We start from the raw sequence: 16,023 nt of genomic DNA, 5'->3' as shown, positions 1-16,023 counted from the left end.
AAGTGGACAAGTGGACAAAGACAATTGGACAAGTGGACAAGTGGTGCTACGTAGGTCCAATGGAGTGTCACTCAGCCATGAAATCCACGTCATGAGGCTGGTAGCAGCATCCTGAGTGGATTTAGGTACGATCATCCTCAGTGAAATAAGTCCCACAAAAAAAGAAACTTATGATATCACTTATCGAGGGAATGTAAAAATCGCTCCCCATGCACTGAATCCCCAAACAGAACAGAGTCACGCTTTTAGAAAACACACTTATGCCTGCTTCAGGGGAAAGGTGAGGTGGGGTGACGCATAAAACTCGAGTTTGAAATGAGCACAGATACCCTTCCGAAAACCGAATATGGAATGGACACGACCTACTCCTTGCTCAATCAACTGGACTCACCAGACCCTGTTCATCGCACAAGTATCTATCCGACTAGTAAGCATCTTAAAAGCTAAGTCTTGATATCTCTGTGTAAGTGCATCAAGTGTGTGTCAAGCGGCCTAAAACCAGCAGGGAAAATCAGCTCAGACCCATTCTGAGGATACATTTCCAACATAAAGAAGAAACAAGCAGGGCAAAACAGAGAGAAATTCTTCCAAAATGCGTTCAGGGACTGGCATGCAACCAGGATTGACCACATCTACAGCCCCAGCGGCAGAAGACATAAGGCTGGACACTCTTGGGGCTGAGACGATTGGTGAGGTTGGGAAAGCAAATGCAGACCCTTGAAAGGAATCCTGCGTGCTCCCCATTCCATGGGTCCCAACTCTCCAGGTTCAACGCAATCTTCCGACAGCGAAAGCACTCATTGGAAACCCAGCGGATGCTACACCGTGGGATCGGGAAAGCTTTCTGAAACTCACCTCAGTTTTCATCTCCTGGTGCTCGTGTTCTCCATTCAGGCCCCCTTACTAACAATCTCCCCACTTGGAGACTCGGCGCCTTTCCATGCCTCTTTCGTACCGTCTGCAATTTGTCCGCAGGATGAACTGCAAGAGGGGGAACCAATGAGAGACTCGCTGGAGGTGTTTGGTCGGGCACATGTCACTCTCATTTCCCATCACGAAGAAGAATTCACCAGCGGTTCAGCCTGCCACCCCGGATCGACAATAGGGCGTGAAGCCATCCAGCCGTGTTGCGTCCCACTCACAAAAAAGCGACTTGGGAAATGGAGCTCAGGGGCACTGCACTTCCCAAACCTGCAGAGTTCTAAACGATAACTATCGCCCCAAAATATATTGAGGTCAGGCTACGAAGAGGCGCTGAACGCAAGGCAGAACTGCAGGAAACGGATGTCAACGGGTACATCGGAATGGCCCCGATAGCACATGAAAAGCGCCAGAACGTGGACAATGATGCGGTTGGCCAAAAAGGGCGTATGCGTTTTTTCCTGAATATATTCAGGAAAAAACGCATACGCCCTTTTTGGCCAACCAAGCAACCTGGGAGAGCAAATCAGCACTACAAAGAAATCTCTCGCCCCCCCCCGGGGCAAAAGGGCCAGGCGAAAAAAGTCTAAAAACCAGAAAGGCAGGACAGCCCACGGAGTCAAGGGAGCCTTGTTAAGCTGATGGGCGGGATGTCAATGGCCAACAGCCAATCTTCACAAGTGTATCCTCTTTCCCAAACCATGTAAAACACAGAACCACAGAGCATAGGGCACTGCCACACATGGGCGTTGACCTTGGGAAAATGAAAAAATCAACCAGACACAGGGACCCCAAAGTTGAGGGCTGCTGTCTTGACAAGAACCTCCACTCCGGTACACGTTTCATATCCCAGGAAAGAGCCAAGTGGACAAGTGGACAAAGACAATTGGACAAGTGGACAAGTGGTGCTACATAGGTCCAATGGAGTGTCACTCAGCCATGAAATCCACGTCATGAGGCTGGTAGCAGCATCCTGAGTGGATTTAGGTACGATCATCCTCAGTGAAATAAGTCCCACAAAAAAAGAAACTTATGATATCACTTATCGAGGGAATGTAAAAATCGCTCCCCATGCACTGAATCCCCAAACAGAACAGAGTCACGCTTTTAGAAAACACACTTATGCCTGCTTCAGGGGAAAGGTGAGGTGGGGTGACGCATAAAACTCGAGTTTGAAATGAGCACAGATACCCTTCCGAAAACCGAATATGGAATGGACACGACCTACTCCTTGCTCAATCAACTGGACTCACCAGACCCTGTTCATCGCACAAGTATCTATCCGACTAGTAAGCATCTTAAAAGCTAAGTCTTGATATCTCTGTGTAAGTGCATCAAGTGTGTGTAAAGCGGCCTAAAACCAGCAGGGAAAATCAGCTCAGGCCCATTCTGAGGATACATTTCCAACATAAAGAAGAAACAAGCAGGGCAAAACAGAGAGAAATTCTTCCAAAATGCGTTCAGGGACTGGCATGCAACCAGGATTGACCACATCTACAGCCCCAGCGGCAGAAGACATAAGGCTGGACACTCTTGGGGCTGAGACGATTGGTGAGGTTGGGAAAGCAAATGCAGACCCTTGAAAGGAATCCTGCGTGCTCCCCATTCCATGGGTCCCAACTCTCCAGGTTCAACGCAATCTTCCGACAGCGAAAGCACTCATTGGAAACCCAGCGGTTGCTACACCGTGGGATCGGGAAAGCTTTCTGAAACTCACCTCAGTTTTCATCTCCTGGTGCTCGTGTTCTCCATTCAGGCCCCCTTACTAACAATCTCCCCACTTGGAGACTCGGCGCCTTTCCATGCCTCTTTCGTACCGTCTGCAATTTGTCCGCAGGATGAACTGCAAGAGGGGGAACCAATGAGAGACTCGCTGGAGGTGTTTGGTCGGGCACATGTCACTCTCATTTCCCATCACGAAGAAGAATTCACCAGCGGTTCAGCCTGCCACCCCGGATCGACAATAGGGCGTGAAGCCATCCAGCCGTGTTGCGTCCCACTCACAAAAAAGCGACTTGGGAAATGGAGCTCAGGGGCACTGCACTTCCCAAACCTGCAGAGTTCTAAACGATAACTATCGCCCCAAAATATATTGAGGTCAGGCTACGAAGAGGCGCTGAACGCAAGGCAGAACTGCAGGAAACGGATGTCAACGGGTACATCGGAATGGCCCCGATAGCACATGAAAAGCGCCAGAACGTGGACAATGATGCGGTTGGCCAAAAAGGGCGTATGCGTTTTTTCCTGAATATATTCAGGAAAAAACGCATACGCCCTTTTTGGCCAACCAAGCAACCTGGGAGAGCAAATCAGCACTACAAAGAAATCTCTCGCCCCCCCCCCGGGGCAAAACGGCCAGGCGAAAAAAGTCTAAGAACCAGAAAGGCAGGACAGCCCACGGAGTCAAGGGAGCCTTGTTAAGCTGATGGGCGGGATGTCAATGGCCAACAGCCAATCTTCACAAGTGTATCCTCTTTCCCAAACCATGGAAAACACAGAACCACAGAGCATAGGGCACTTCCACACATGGGCGTTGACCTTGGGAAAATGAAAAAATCAACCAGACACAGGGACCCCAAAGTTGAGGGCTGCTGTCTTGACAAGAACCTCCACTCCGGTACACGTTTCATATCCCAGGAAAGAGCCAAGTGGACAAAGACGAGTGGACAAGTGGACAAAGACAAGTGGACAAGTGGACAAGTGGTGCTACGTAGGTCCAATGGAGTGTCACTCAGCCATGAAATCCACGTCATGAGGCTGGTAGCAGCATCCTGAGTGGATTTAGGTACGATCATCCTCAGTGAAATAAGTCCCACAGAAAAAGAAACTTATGATATCACTTATCGAGGGAATGTAAAAATCGCTCCCCATGCACTGAATCCCCAAACAGAACAGAGTCACGCTTTTAGAAAACACACTTATGCCTGCTTCAGGGGAAAGGTGAGGTGGGGTGACGCATAAAACTCGAGTTTGAAATGAGCACAGATACCCTTCCGAAAACCGAATATGGAATGGACACGACCTACTCCTTGCTCAATCAACTGGACTCACCAGACCCTGTTCATCGCACAAGTATCTATCCGACTAGTAAGCATCTTAAAAGCTAAGTCTTGATATCTCTGTGTAAGTGCATCAAGTGTGTGTAAAGCGGCCTAAAACCAGCAGGGAAAATCAGCTCAGACCCATTCTGAGGATACATTTCCAACATAAAGAAGAAACAAGCAGGGCAAAACAGAGAGAAATTCTTCCAAAATGCGTTCAGGGACTGGCATGCAACCAGGATTGACCACATCTACAGCCCCAGCGGCAGAAGACATAAGGCTGGACACTCTTGGGGCTGAGACGATTGGTGAGGTTGGGAAAGCAAATGCAGACCCTTGAAAGGAATCCTGCGTGCTCCCCATTCCATGGGTCCCAACTCTCCAGGTTCAACGCAATCTTCCGACAGCGAAAGCACTCATTGGAAACCCAGCGGATGCTACACCGTGGGATCGGGAAAGCTTTCTGAAACTCACCTCAGTTTTCATCTCCTGGTGCTCGTGTTCTCCATTCAGGCCCCCTTACTAACAATCTCCCCACTTGGAGACTCGGCGCCTTTCCATGCCTCTTTCGTACCGTCTGCAATTTGTCCGCAGGATGAACTGCAAGAGGGGGAACCAATGAGAGACCCGCTGGAGGTGTTTGGTCGGGCACATGTCACTCTCATTTCCCATCACGAAGAAGAATTCACCAGCGGTTCAGCCTGCCACCCCGGATCGACAATAGGGCGTGAAGCCATCCAGCCGTGTTGCGTCCCACTCACAAAAAAGCGACTTGGGAAATGGAGCTCAGGGGCACTGCACTTCCCAAACCTGCAGAGTTCTAAACGATAACTATCGCCCCAAAATATATTGAGGTCAGGCTACGAAGAGGCGCTGAACGCAAGGCAGAACTGCAGGAAACGGATGTCAACGGGTACATCGGAATGGCCCCGATAGCACATGAAAAGCGCCAGAACGTGGACAATGATGCGGTTGGCCAAAAAGGGCGTATGCGTTTTTTCCTGAATATATTCAGGAAAAAACGCATACGCCCTTTTTGGCCAACCAAGCAACCTGGGAGAGCAAATCAGCACTACAAAGAAATCTCTCGCCCCCCCCCCGGGGCAAAAGGGCCAGGCGAAAAAAGTCTAAAAACCAGAAAGGCAGGACAGCCCACGGAGTCAAGGGAGCCTTGTTAAGCTGATGGGCGGGATGTCAATGGCCAACAGCCAATCTTCACAAGTGTATCCTCTTTCCCAAACCATGTAAAACACAGAACCACAGAGCATAGGGCACTTCCACACATGGGCGTTGACCTTGGGAAAATGAAAAAATCAACCAGACACAGGGACCCCAAAGTTGAGGGCTGCTGTCTTGACAAGAACCTCCACTCCGGTACACGTTTCATATCCCAGGAAAGAGCCAAGTGGACAAGTGGACAAAGACAATTGGACAAGTGGACAAGTGGTGCTACATAGGTCCAATGGAGTGTCACTCAGCCATGAAATCCACGTCATGAGGCTGGTAGCAGCATCCTGAGTGGATTTAGGTACGATCATCCTCAGTGAAATAAGTCCCACAAAAAAAGAAACTTATGATATCACTTATCGAGGGAATGTAAAAATCGCTCCCCATGCACTGAATCCCCAAACAGAACAGAGTCACGCTTTTAGAAAACACACTTATGCCTGCTTCAGGGGAAAGGTGAGGTGGGGTGACGCATAAAACTCGAGTTTGAAATGAGCACAGATACCCTTCCGAAAACCGAATATGGAATGGACACGACCTACTCCTTGCTCAATCAACTGGACTCACCAGACCCTGTTCATCGCACAAGTATCTATCCGACTAGTAAGCATCTTCAAAGCTAAGTCTTGATATCTCTGTGTAAGTGCATCAAGTGTGTGTAAAGCGGCCTAAAACCAGCAGGGAAAATCAGCTCAGACCCATTCTGAGGATACATTTCCAACATAAAGAAGAAACAAGCAGGGCAAAACAGAGAGAAATTCTTCCAAAATGCGTTCAGGGACTGGCATGCAACCAGGATTGACCACATCTACAGCCCCAGCGGCAGAAGACATAAGGCTGGACACTCTTGGGGCTGAGACGATTGGTGAGGTTGGGAAAGCAAATGCAGACCCTTGAAAGGAATCCTGCGTGCTCCCCATTCCATGGGTCCCAACTCTCCAGGTTCAACGCAATCTTCCGACAGCGAAAGCACTCATTGGAAACCCAGCGGATGCTACACCGTGGGATCGGGAAAGCTTTCTGAAACTCACCTCAGTTTTCATCTCCTGGTGCTCGTGTTCTCCATTCAGGCCCCCTTACTAACAATCTCCCCACTTGGAGACTCGGCGCCTTTCCATGCCTCTTTCGTACCGTCTGCAATTTGTCCGCAGGATGAACTGCAAGAGGGGGAACCAATGAGAGACTCGCTGGAGGTGTTTGGTCGGGCACATGTCACTCTCATTTCCCATCACGAAGAAGAATTCACCAGCGGTTCAGCCTGCCACCCCGGATCGACAATAGGGCGTGAAGCCATCCAGCCGTGTTGCGTCCCACTCACAAAAAAGCGACTTGGGAAATGGAGCTCAGGGGCACTGCACTTCCCAAACCTGCAGAGTTCTAAACGATAACTATCGCCCCAAAATATATTGAGGTCAGGCTACGAAGAGGCGCTGAACGCAAGGCAGAACTGCAGGAAACGGATGTCAACGGGTACATCGGAATGGCCCCGATAGCACATGAAAAGCGCCAGAACGTGGACAATGATGCGGTTGGCCAAAAAGGGCGTATGCGTTTTTTCCTGAATATATTCAGGAAAAAACGCATACGCCCTTTTTGGCCAACCAAGCAACCTGGGAGAGCAAATCAGCACTACAAAGAAATCTCTCGCCCCCCCCCCGGGGCAAAAGGGCCAGGCGAAAAAAGTCTAAAAACCAGAAAGGCAGGACAGGCCACGGAGTCAAGGGAGCCTTGTTAAGCTGATGGGCGGGATGTCAATGGCCAACAGCCAATCTTCACAAGTGTATCCTCTTTCCCAAACCATGTAAAACACAGAACCACAGAGCATAGGGCACTGCCACACATGGGCGTTGACCTTGGGAAAATGAAAAAATCAACCAGACACAGGGACCCCAAAGTTGAGGGCTGCTGTCTTGACAAGAACCTCCACTCCGGTACACGTTTCATATCCCAGGAAAGAGCCAAGTGGACAAAGACGAGTGGACAAGTGGACAAAGACAAGTGGACAAGTGGACAAGTGGTGCTACGTAGGTCCAATGGAGTGTCACTCAGCCATGAAATCCACGTCATGAGGCTGGTAGCAGCATCCTGAGTGGATTTAGGTACGATCATCCTCAGTGAAATAAGTCCCACAAAAAAAGAAACTTATGATATCACTTATCGAGGGAATGTAAAAATCGCTCCCCATGCACTGAATCCCCAAACAGAACAGAGTCACGCTTTTAGAAAACACACTTATGCCTGCTTCAGGGGAAAGGTGAGGTGGGGTGACGCATAAAACTCGAGTTTGAAATGAGCACAGATACCCTTCCGAAAACCGAATATGGAATGGACACGACCTACTCCTTGCTCAATCAACTGGACTCACCAGACCCTGTTCATCGCACAAGTATCTATCCGACTAGTAAGCATCTTAAAAGCTAAGTCTTGATATCTCTGTGTAAGTGCATCAAGTGTGTGTAAAGCGGCCTAAAACCAGCAGGGAAAATCAGCTCAGGCCCATTCTGAGGATACATTTCCAACATAAAGAAGAAACAAGCAGGGCAAAACAGAGAGAAATTCTTCCAAAATGCGTTCAGGGACTGGCATGCAACCAGGATTGACCACATCTACAGCCCCAGCGGCAGAAGACATAAGGCTGGACACTCTTGGGGCTGAGACGATTGGTGAGGTTGGGAAAGCAAATGCAGACCCTTGAAAGGAATCCTGCGTGCTCCCCATTCCATGGGTCCCAACTCTCCAGGTTCAACGCAATCTTCCGACAGCGAAAGCACTCATTGGAAACCCAGCGGTTGCTACACCGTGGGATCGGGAAAGCTTTCTGAAACTCACCTCAGTTTTCATCTCCTGGTGCTCGTGTTCTCCATTCAGGCCCCCTTACTAACAATCTCCCCACTTGGAGACTCGGCGCCTTTCCATGCCTCTTTCGTACCGTCTGCAATTTGTCCGCAGGATGAACTGCAAGAGGGGGAACCAATGAGAGACTCGCTGGAGGTGTTTGGTCGGGCACATGTCACTCTCATTTCCCATCACGAAGAAGAATTCACCAGCGGTTCAGCCTGCCACCCCGGATCGACAATAGGGCGTGAAGCCATCCAGCCGTGTTGCGTCCCACTCACAAAAAAGCGACTTGGGAAATGGAGCTCAGGGGCACTGCACTTCCCAAACCTGCAGAGTTCTAAACGATAACTATCGCCCCAAAATATATTGAGGTCAGGCTACGAAGAGGCGCTGAACGCAAGGCAGAACTGCAGGAAACGGATGTCAACGGGTACATCGGAATGGCCCCGATAGCACATGAAAAGCGCCAGAACGTGGACAATGATGCGGTTGGCCAAAAAGGGCGTATGCGTTTTTTCCTGAATATATTCAGGAAAAAACGCATACGCCCTTTTTGGCCAACCAAGCAACCTGGGAGAGCAAATCAGCACTACAAAGAAATCTCTCGCCCCCCCCCCGGGGCAAAACGGCCAGGCGAAAAAAGTCTAAGAACCAGAAAGGCAGGACAGCCCACGGAGTCAAGGGAGCCTTGTTAAGCTGATGGGCGGGATGTCAATGGCCAACAGCCAATCTTCACAAGTGTATCCTCTTTCCCAAACCATGGAAAACACAGAACCACAGAGCATAGGGCACTTCCACACATGGGCGTTGACCTTGGGAAAATGAAAAAATCAACCAGACACAGGGACCCCAAAGTTGAGGGCTGCTGTCTTGACAAGAACCTCCACTCCGGTACACGTTTCATATCCCAGGAAAGAGCCAAGTGGACAAAGACGAGTGGACAAGTGGACAAAGACAAGTGGACAAGTGGACAAGTGGTGCTACGTAGGTCCAATGGAGTGTCACTCAGCCATGAAATCCACGTCATGAGGCTGGTAGCAGCATCCTGAGTGGATTTAGGTACGATCATCCTCAGTGAAATAAGTCCCACAAAAAAAGAAACTTATGATATCACTTATCGAGGGAATGTAAAAATCGCTCCCCATGCACTGAATCCCCAAACAGAACAGAGTCACGCTTTTAGAAAACACACTTATGCCTGCTTCAGGGGAAAGGTGAGGTGGGGTGACGCATAAAACTCGAGTTTGAAATGAGCACAGATACCCTTCCGAAAACCGAATATGGAATGGACACGACCTACTCCTTGCTCAATCAACTGGACTCACCAGACCCTGTTCATCGCACAAGTATCTATCCGACTAGTAAGCATCTTCAAAGCTAAGTCTTGATATCTCTGTGTAAGTGCATCAAGTGTGTGTAAAGCGGCCTAAAACCAGCAGGGAAAATCAGCTCAGACCCATTCTGAGGATACATTTCCAACATAAAGAAGAAACAAGCAGGGCAAAACAGAGAGAAATTCTTCCAAAATGCGTTCAGGGACTGGCATGCAACCAGGATTGACCACATCTACAGCCCCAGCGGCAGAAGACATAAGGCTGGACACTCTTGGGGCTGAGACGATTGGTGAGGTTGGGAAAGCAAATGCAGACCCTTGAAAGGAATCCTGCGTGCTCCCCATTCCATGGGTCCCAACTCTCCAGGTTCAACGCAATCTTCCGACAGCGAAAGCACTCATTGGAAACCCAGCGGATGCTACACCGTGGGATCGGGAAAGCTTTCTGAAACTCACCTCAGTTTTCATCTCCTGGTGCTCGTGTTCTCCATTCAGGCCCCCTTACTAACAATCTCCCCACTTGGAGACTCGGCGCCTTTCCATGCCTCTTTCGTACCGTCTGCAATTTGTCCGCAGGATGAACTGCAAGAGGGGGAACCAATGAGAGACCCGCTGGAGGTGTTTGGTCGGGCACATGTCACTCTCATTTCCCATCACGAAGAAGAATTCACCAGCGGTTCAGCCTGCCACCCCGGATCGACAATAGGGCGTGAAGCCATCCAGCCGTGTTGCGTCCCACTCACAAAAAAGCGACTTGGGAAATGGAGCTCAGGGGCACTGCACTTCCCAAACCTGCAGAGTTCTAAACGATAACTATCGCCCCAAAATATATTGAGGTCAGGCTACGAAGAGGCGCTGAACGCAAGGCAGAACTGCAGGAAACGGATGTCAACGGGTACATCGGAATGGCCCCGATAGCACATGAAAAGCGCCAGAACGTGGACAATGATGCGGTTGGCCAAAAAGGGCGTATGCGTTTTTTCCTGAATATATTCAGGAAAAAACGCATACGCCCTTTTTGGCCAACCAAGCAACCTGGGAGAGCAAATCAGCACTACAAAGAAATCTCTCGCCCCCCCCCGGGGCAAAAGGGCCAGGCGAAAAAAGTCTAAAAACCAGAAAGGCAGGACAGCCCACGGAGTCAAGGGAGCCTTGTTAAGCTGATGGGCGGGATGTCAATGGCCAACAGCCAATCTTCACAAGTGTATCCTCTTTCCCAAACCATGTAAAACACAGAACCACAGAGCATAGGGCACTTCCACACATGGGCGTTGACCTTGGGAAAATGAAAAATCAACCAGACACAGGGACCCCAAAGTTGAGGGCTGCTGTCTTGACAAGAACCTCCACTCCGGTACACGTTTCATATCCCAGGAAAGAGCCAAGTGGACAAGTGGACAAAGACAATTGGACAAGTGGACAAGTGGTGCTACATAGGTCCAATGGAGTGTCACTCAGCCATGAAATCCACGTCATGAGGCTGGTAGCAGCATCCTGAGTGGATTTAGGTACGATCATCCTCAGTGAAATAAGTCCCACAAAAAAAGAAACTTATGATATCACTTATCGAGGGAATGTAAAAATCGCTCCCCATGCACTGAATCCCCAAACAGAACAGAGTCACGCTTTTAGAAAACACACTTATGCCTGCTTCAGGGGAAAGGTGAGGTGGGGTGACGCATAAAACTCGAGTTTGAAATGAGCACAGATACCCTTCCGAAAACCGAATATGGAATGGACACGACCTACTCCTTGCTCAATCAACTGGACTCACCAGACCCTGTTCATCGCACAAGTATCTATCCGACTAGTAAGCATCTTAAAAGCTAAGTCTTGATATCTCTGTGTAAGTGCATCAAGTGTGTGTAAAGCGGCCTAAAACCAGCAGGGAAAATCAGCTCAGGCCCATTCTGAGGATACATTTCCAACATAAAGAAGAAACAAGCAGGGCAAAACAGAGAGAAATTCTTCCAAAATGCGTTCAGGGACTGGCATGCAACCAGGATTGACCACATCTACAGCCCCAGCGGCAGAAGACATAAGGCTGGACACTCTTGGGGCTGAGACGATTGGTGAGGTTGGGAAAGCAAATGCAGACCCTTGAAAGGAATCCTGCGTGCTCCCCATTCCATGGGTCCCAACTCTCCAGGTTCAACGCAATCTTCCGACAGCGAAAGCACTCATTGGAAACCCAGCGGTTGCTACACCGTGGGATCGGGAAAGCTTTCTGAAACTCACCTCAGTTTTCATCTCCTGGTGCTCGTGTTCTCCATTCAGGCCCCCTTACTAACAATCTCCCCACTTGGAGACTCGGCGCCTTTCCATGCCTCTTTCGTACCGTCTGCAATTTGTCCGCAGGATGAACTGCAAGAGGGGGAACCAATGAGAGACTCGCTGGAGGTGTTTGGTCGGGCACATGTCACTCTCATTTCCCATCACGAAGAAGAATTCACCAGCGGTTCAGCCTGCCACCCCGGATCGACAATAGGGCGTGAAGCCATCCAGCCGTGTTGCGTCCCACTCACAAAAAAGCGACTTGGGAAATGGAGCTCAGGGGCACTGCACTTCCCAAACCTGCAGAGTTCTAAACGATAACTATCGCCCCAAAATATATTGAGGTCAGGCTACGAAGAGGCGCTGAACGCAAGGCAGAACTGCAGGAAACGGATGTCAACGGGTACATCGGAATGGCCCCGATAGCACATGAAAAGCGCCAGAACGTGGACAATGATGCGGTTGGCCAAAAAGGGCGTATGCGTTTTTTCCTGAATATATTCAGGAAAAAACGCATACGCCCTTTTTGGCCAACCAAGCAACCTGGGAGAGCAAATCAGCACTACAAAGAAATCTCTCGCCCCCCCCCCGGGGCAAAACGGCCAGGCGAAAAAAGTCTAAGAACCAGAAAGGCAGGACAGCCCACGGAGTCAAGGGAGCCTTGTTAAGCTGATGGGCGGGATGTCAATGGCCAACAGCCAATCTTCACAAGTGTATCCTCTTTCCCAAACCATGGAAAACACAGAACCACAGAGCATAGGGCACTTCCACACATGGGCGTTGACCTTGGGAAAATGAAAAAATCAACCAGACACAGGGACCCCAAAGTTGAGGGCTGCTGTCTTGACAAGAACCTCCACTCCGGTACACGTTTCATATCCCAGGAAAGAGCCAAGTGGACAAAGACGAGTGGACAAGTGGACAAAGACAAGTGGACAAGTGGACAAGTGGTGCTACGTAGGTCCAATGGAGTGTCACTCAGCCATGAAATCCACGTCATGAGGCTGGTAGCAGCATCCTGAGTGGATTTAGGTACGATCATCCTCAGTGAAATAAGTCCCACAAAAAAAGAAACTTATGATATCACTTATCGAGGGAATGTAAAAATCGCTCCCCATGCACTGAATCCCCAAACAGAACAGAGTCACGCTTTTAGAAAACACACTTATGCCTGCTTCAGGGGAAAGGTGAGGTGGGGTGACGCATAAAACTCGAGTTTGAAATGAGCACAGATACCCTTCCGAAAACCGAATATGGAATGGACACGACCTACTCCTTGCTCAATCAACTGGACTCACCAGACCCTGTTCATCGCACAAGTATCTATCCGACTAGTAAGCATCTTAAAAGCTAAGTCTTGATATCTCTGTGTAAGTGCATCAAGTGTGTGTAAAGCGGCCTAAAACCAGCAGGGAAAATCAGCTCAGACCCATTCTGAGGATACATTTCCAACATAAAGAAGAAACAAGCAGGGCAAAACAGAGAGAAATTCTTCCAAAATGCGTTCAGGGACTGGCATGCAACCAGGATTGACCACATCTACAGCCCCAGCGGCAGAAGACATAAGGCTGGACACTCTTGGGGCTGAGACGATTGGTGAGGTTGGGAAAGCAAATGCAGACCCTTGAAAGGAATCCTGCGTGCTCCCCATTCCATGGGTCCCAACTCTCCAGGTTCAACGCAATCTTCCGACAGCGAAAGCACTCATTGGAAACCCAGCGGATGCTACACCGTGGGATCGGGAAAGCTTTCTGAAACTCACCTCAGTTTTCATCTCCTGGTGCTCGTGTTCTCCATTCAGGCCCCCTTACTAACAATCTCCCCACTTGGAGACTCGGCGCCTTTCCATGCCTCTTTCGTACCGTCTGCAATTTGTCCGCAGGATGAACTGCAAGAGGGGGAACCAATGAGAGACCCGCTGGAGGTGTTTGGTCGGGCACATGTCACTCTCATTTCCCATCACGAAGAAGAATTCACCAGCGGTTCAGCCTGCCACCCCGGATCGACAATAGGGCGTGAAGCCATCCAGCCGTGTTGCGTCCCACTCACAAAAAAGCGACTTGGGAAATGGAGCTCAGGGGCACTGCACTTCCCAAACCTGCAGAGTTCTAAACGATAACTATCGCCCCAAAATATATTGAGGTCAGGCTACGAAGAGGCGCTGAACGCAAGGCAGAACTGCAGGAAACGGATGTCAACGGGTACATCGGAATGGCCCCGATAGCACATGAAAAGCGCCAGAACGTGGACAATGATGCGGTTGGCCAAAAAGGGCGTATGCGTTTTTTCCTGAATATATTCAGGAAAAAACGCATACGCCCTTTTTGGCCAACCAAGCAACCTGGGAGAGCAAATCAGCACTACAAAGAAATCTCTCGCCCCCCCCCGGGGCAAAAGGGCCAGGCGAAAAAAGTCTAAAAACCAGAAAGGCAGGACAGCCCACGGAGTCAAGGGAGCCTTGTTAAGCTGATGGGCGGGATGTCAATGGCCAACAGCCAATCTTCACAAGTGTATCCTCTTTCCCAAACCATGTAAAACACAGAACCACAGAGCATAGGGCACTTCCACACATGGGCGTTGACCTTGGGAAAATGAAAAAATCAACCAGACACAGGGACCCCAAAGTTGAGGGCTGCTGTCTTGACAAGAACCTCCACTCCGGTACACGTTTCATATCCCAGGAAAGAGCCAAGTGGACAAGTGGACAAAGACAAGTGGACAAGTGGACAAGTGGTGCTACATAGGTCCAATGGAGTGTCACTCAGCCATGAAATCCACGTCATGAGGCTGGTAGCAGCATCCTGAGTGGATTTAGGTACGATCATCCTCAGTGAAATAAGTCCCACAAAAAAAGAAACTTATGATATCACTTATCGAGGGAATGTAAAAATCGCTCCCCATGCACTGAATCCCCAAACAGAACAGAGTCACGCTTTTAGAAAACACACTTATGCCTGCTTCAGGGGAAAGGTGAGGTGGGGTGACGCATAAAACTCGAGTTTGAAATGAGCACAGATACCCTTCCGAAAACCGAATATGGAATGGACACGACCTACTCCTTGCTCAATCAACTGGACTCACCAGACCCTGTTCATCGCACAAGTATCTATCCGACTAGTAAGCATCTTCAAAGCTAAGTCTTGATATCTCTGTGTAAGTGCATCAAGTGTGTGTCAAGCGGCCTAAAACCAGCAGGGAAAATCAGCTCAGACCCATTCTGAGGATACATTTCCAACATAAAGAAGAAACAAGCAGGGCAAAACAGAGAGAAATTCTTCCAAAATGCGTTCAGGGACTGGCATGCAACCAGGATTGACCACATCTACAGCCCCAGCGGCAGAAGACATAAGGCTGGACACTCTTGGGGCTGAGACGATTGGTGAGGTTGGGAAAGCAAATGCAGACCCTTGAAAGGAATCCTGCGTGCTCCCCATTCCATGGGTCCCAACTCTCCAGGTTCAACGCAATCTTCCGACAGCGAAAGCACTCATTGGAAACCCAGCGGATGCTACACCGTGGGATCGGGAAAGCTTTCTGAAACTCACCTCAGTTTTCATCTCCTGGTGCTCGTGTTCTCCATTCAGGCCCCCTTACTAACAATCTCCCCACTTGGAGACTCGGCGCCTTTCCATGCCTCTTTCGTACCGTCTGCAATTTGTCCGCAGGATGAACTGCAAGAGGGGGAACCAATGAGAGACTCGCTGGAGGTGTTTGGTCGGGCACATGTCACTCTCATTTCCCATCACGAAGAAGAATTCACCAGCGGTTCAGCCTGCCACCCCGGATCGACAATAGGGCGTGAAGCCATCCAGCCGTGTTGCGTCCCACTCACAAAAAAGCGACTTGGGAAATGGAGCTCAGGGGCACTGCACTTCCCAAACCTGCAGAGTTCTAAACGATAACTATCGCCCCAAAATATATTGAGGTCAGGCTACGAAGAGGCGCTGAACGCAAGGCAGAACTGCAGGAAACGGATGTCAACGGGTACATCGGAATGGCCCCGATAGCACATGAAAAGCGCCAGAACGTGGACAATGATGCGGTTGGCCAAAAAGGGCGTATGCGTTTTTTCCTGAATATATTCAGGAAAAAACGCATACGCCCTTTTTGGCCAACCAAGCAACCTGGGAGAGCAAATCAGCACTACAAAGAAATCTCTCGCCCCCCCCCCGGGGCAAAAGGGCCAGGCGAAAAAAGTCTAAAAACCAGAAAGGCAGGACAGGCCACGGAGTCAAGGGAGCCTTGTTAAGCTGATGGGCGGGATGTCAATGGCCAACAGCCAATCTTCACAAGTGTATCCTCTTTCCCAAACCATGTAAAACACAGAACCACAGAGCATAGGGCACTGCCACACATGGGCGTTGACCTTGGGAAAATGAAAAAATCAAC

The sequence above is a fragment of the Kogia breviceps genome, chromosome 6 (genome assembly GCF_026419965.1).
Source record: "Kogia breviceps isolate mKogBre1 chromosome 6, mKogBre1 haplotype 1, whole genome shotgun sequence".
Lineage (NCBI taxonomy): Eukaryota > Metazoa > Chordata > Mammalia > Artiodactyla > Physeteridae > Kogia > Kogia breviceps.
This window is presented reverse-complemented; position numbering follows the sequence as displayed.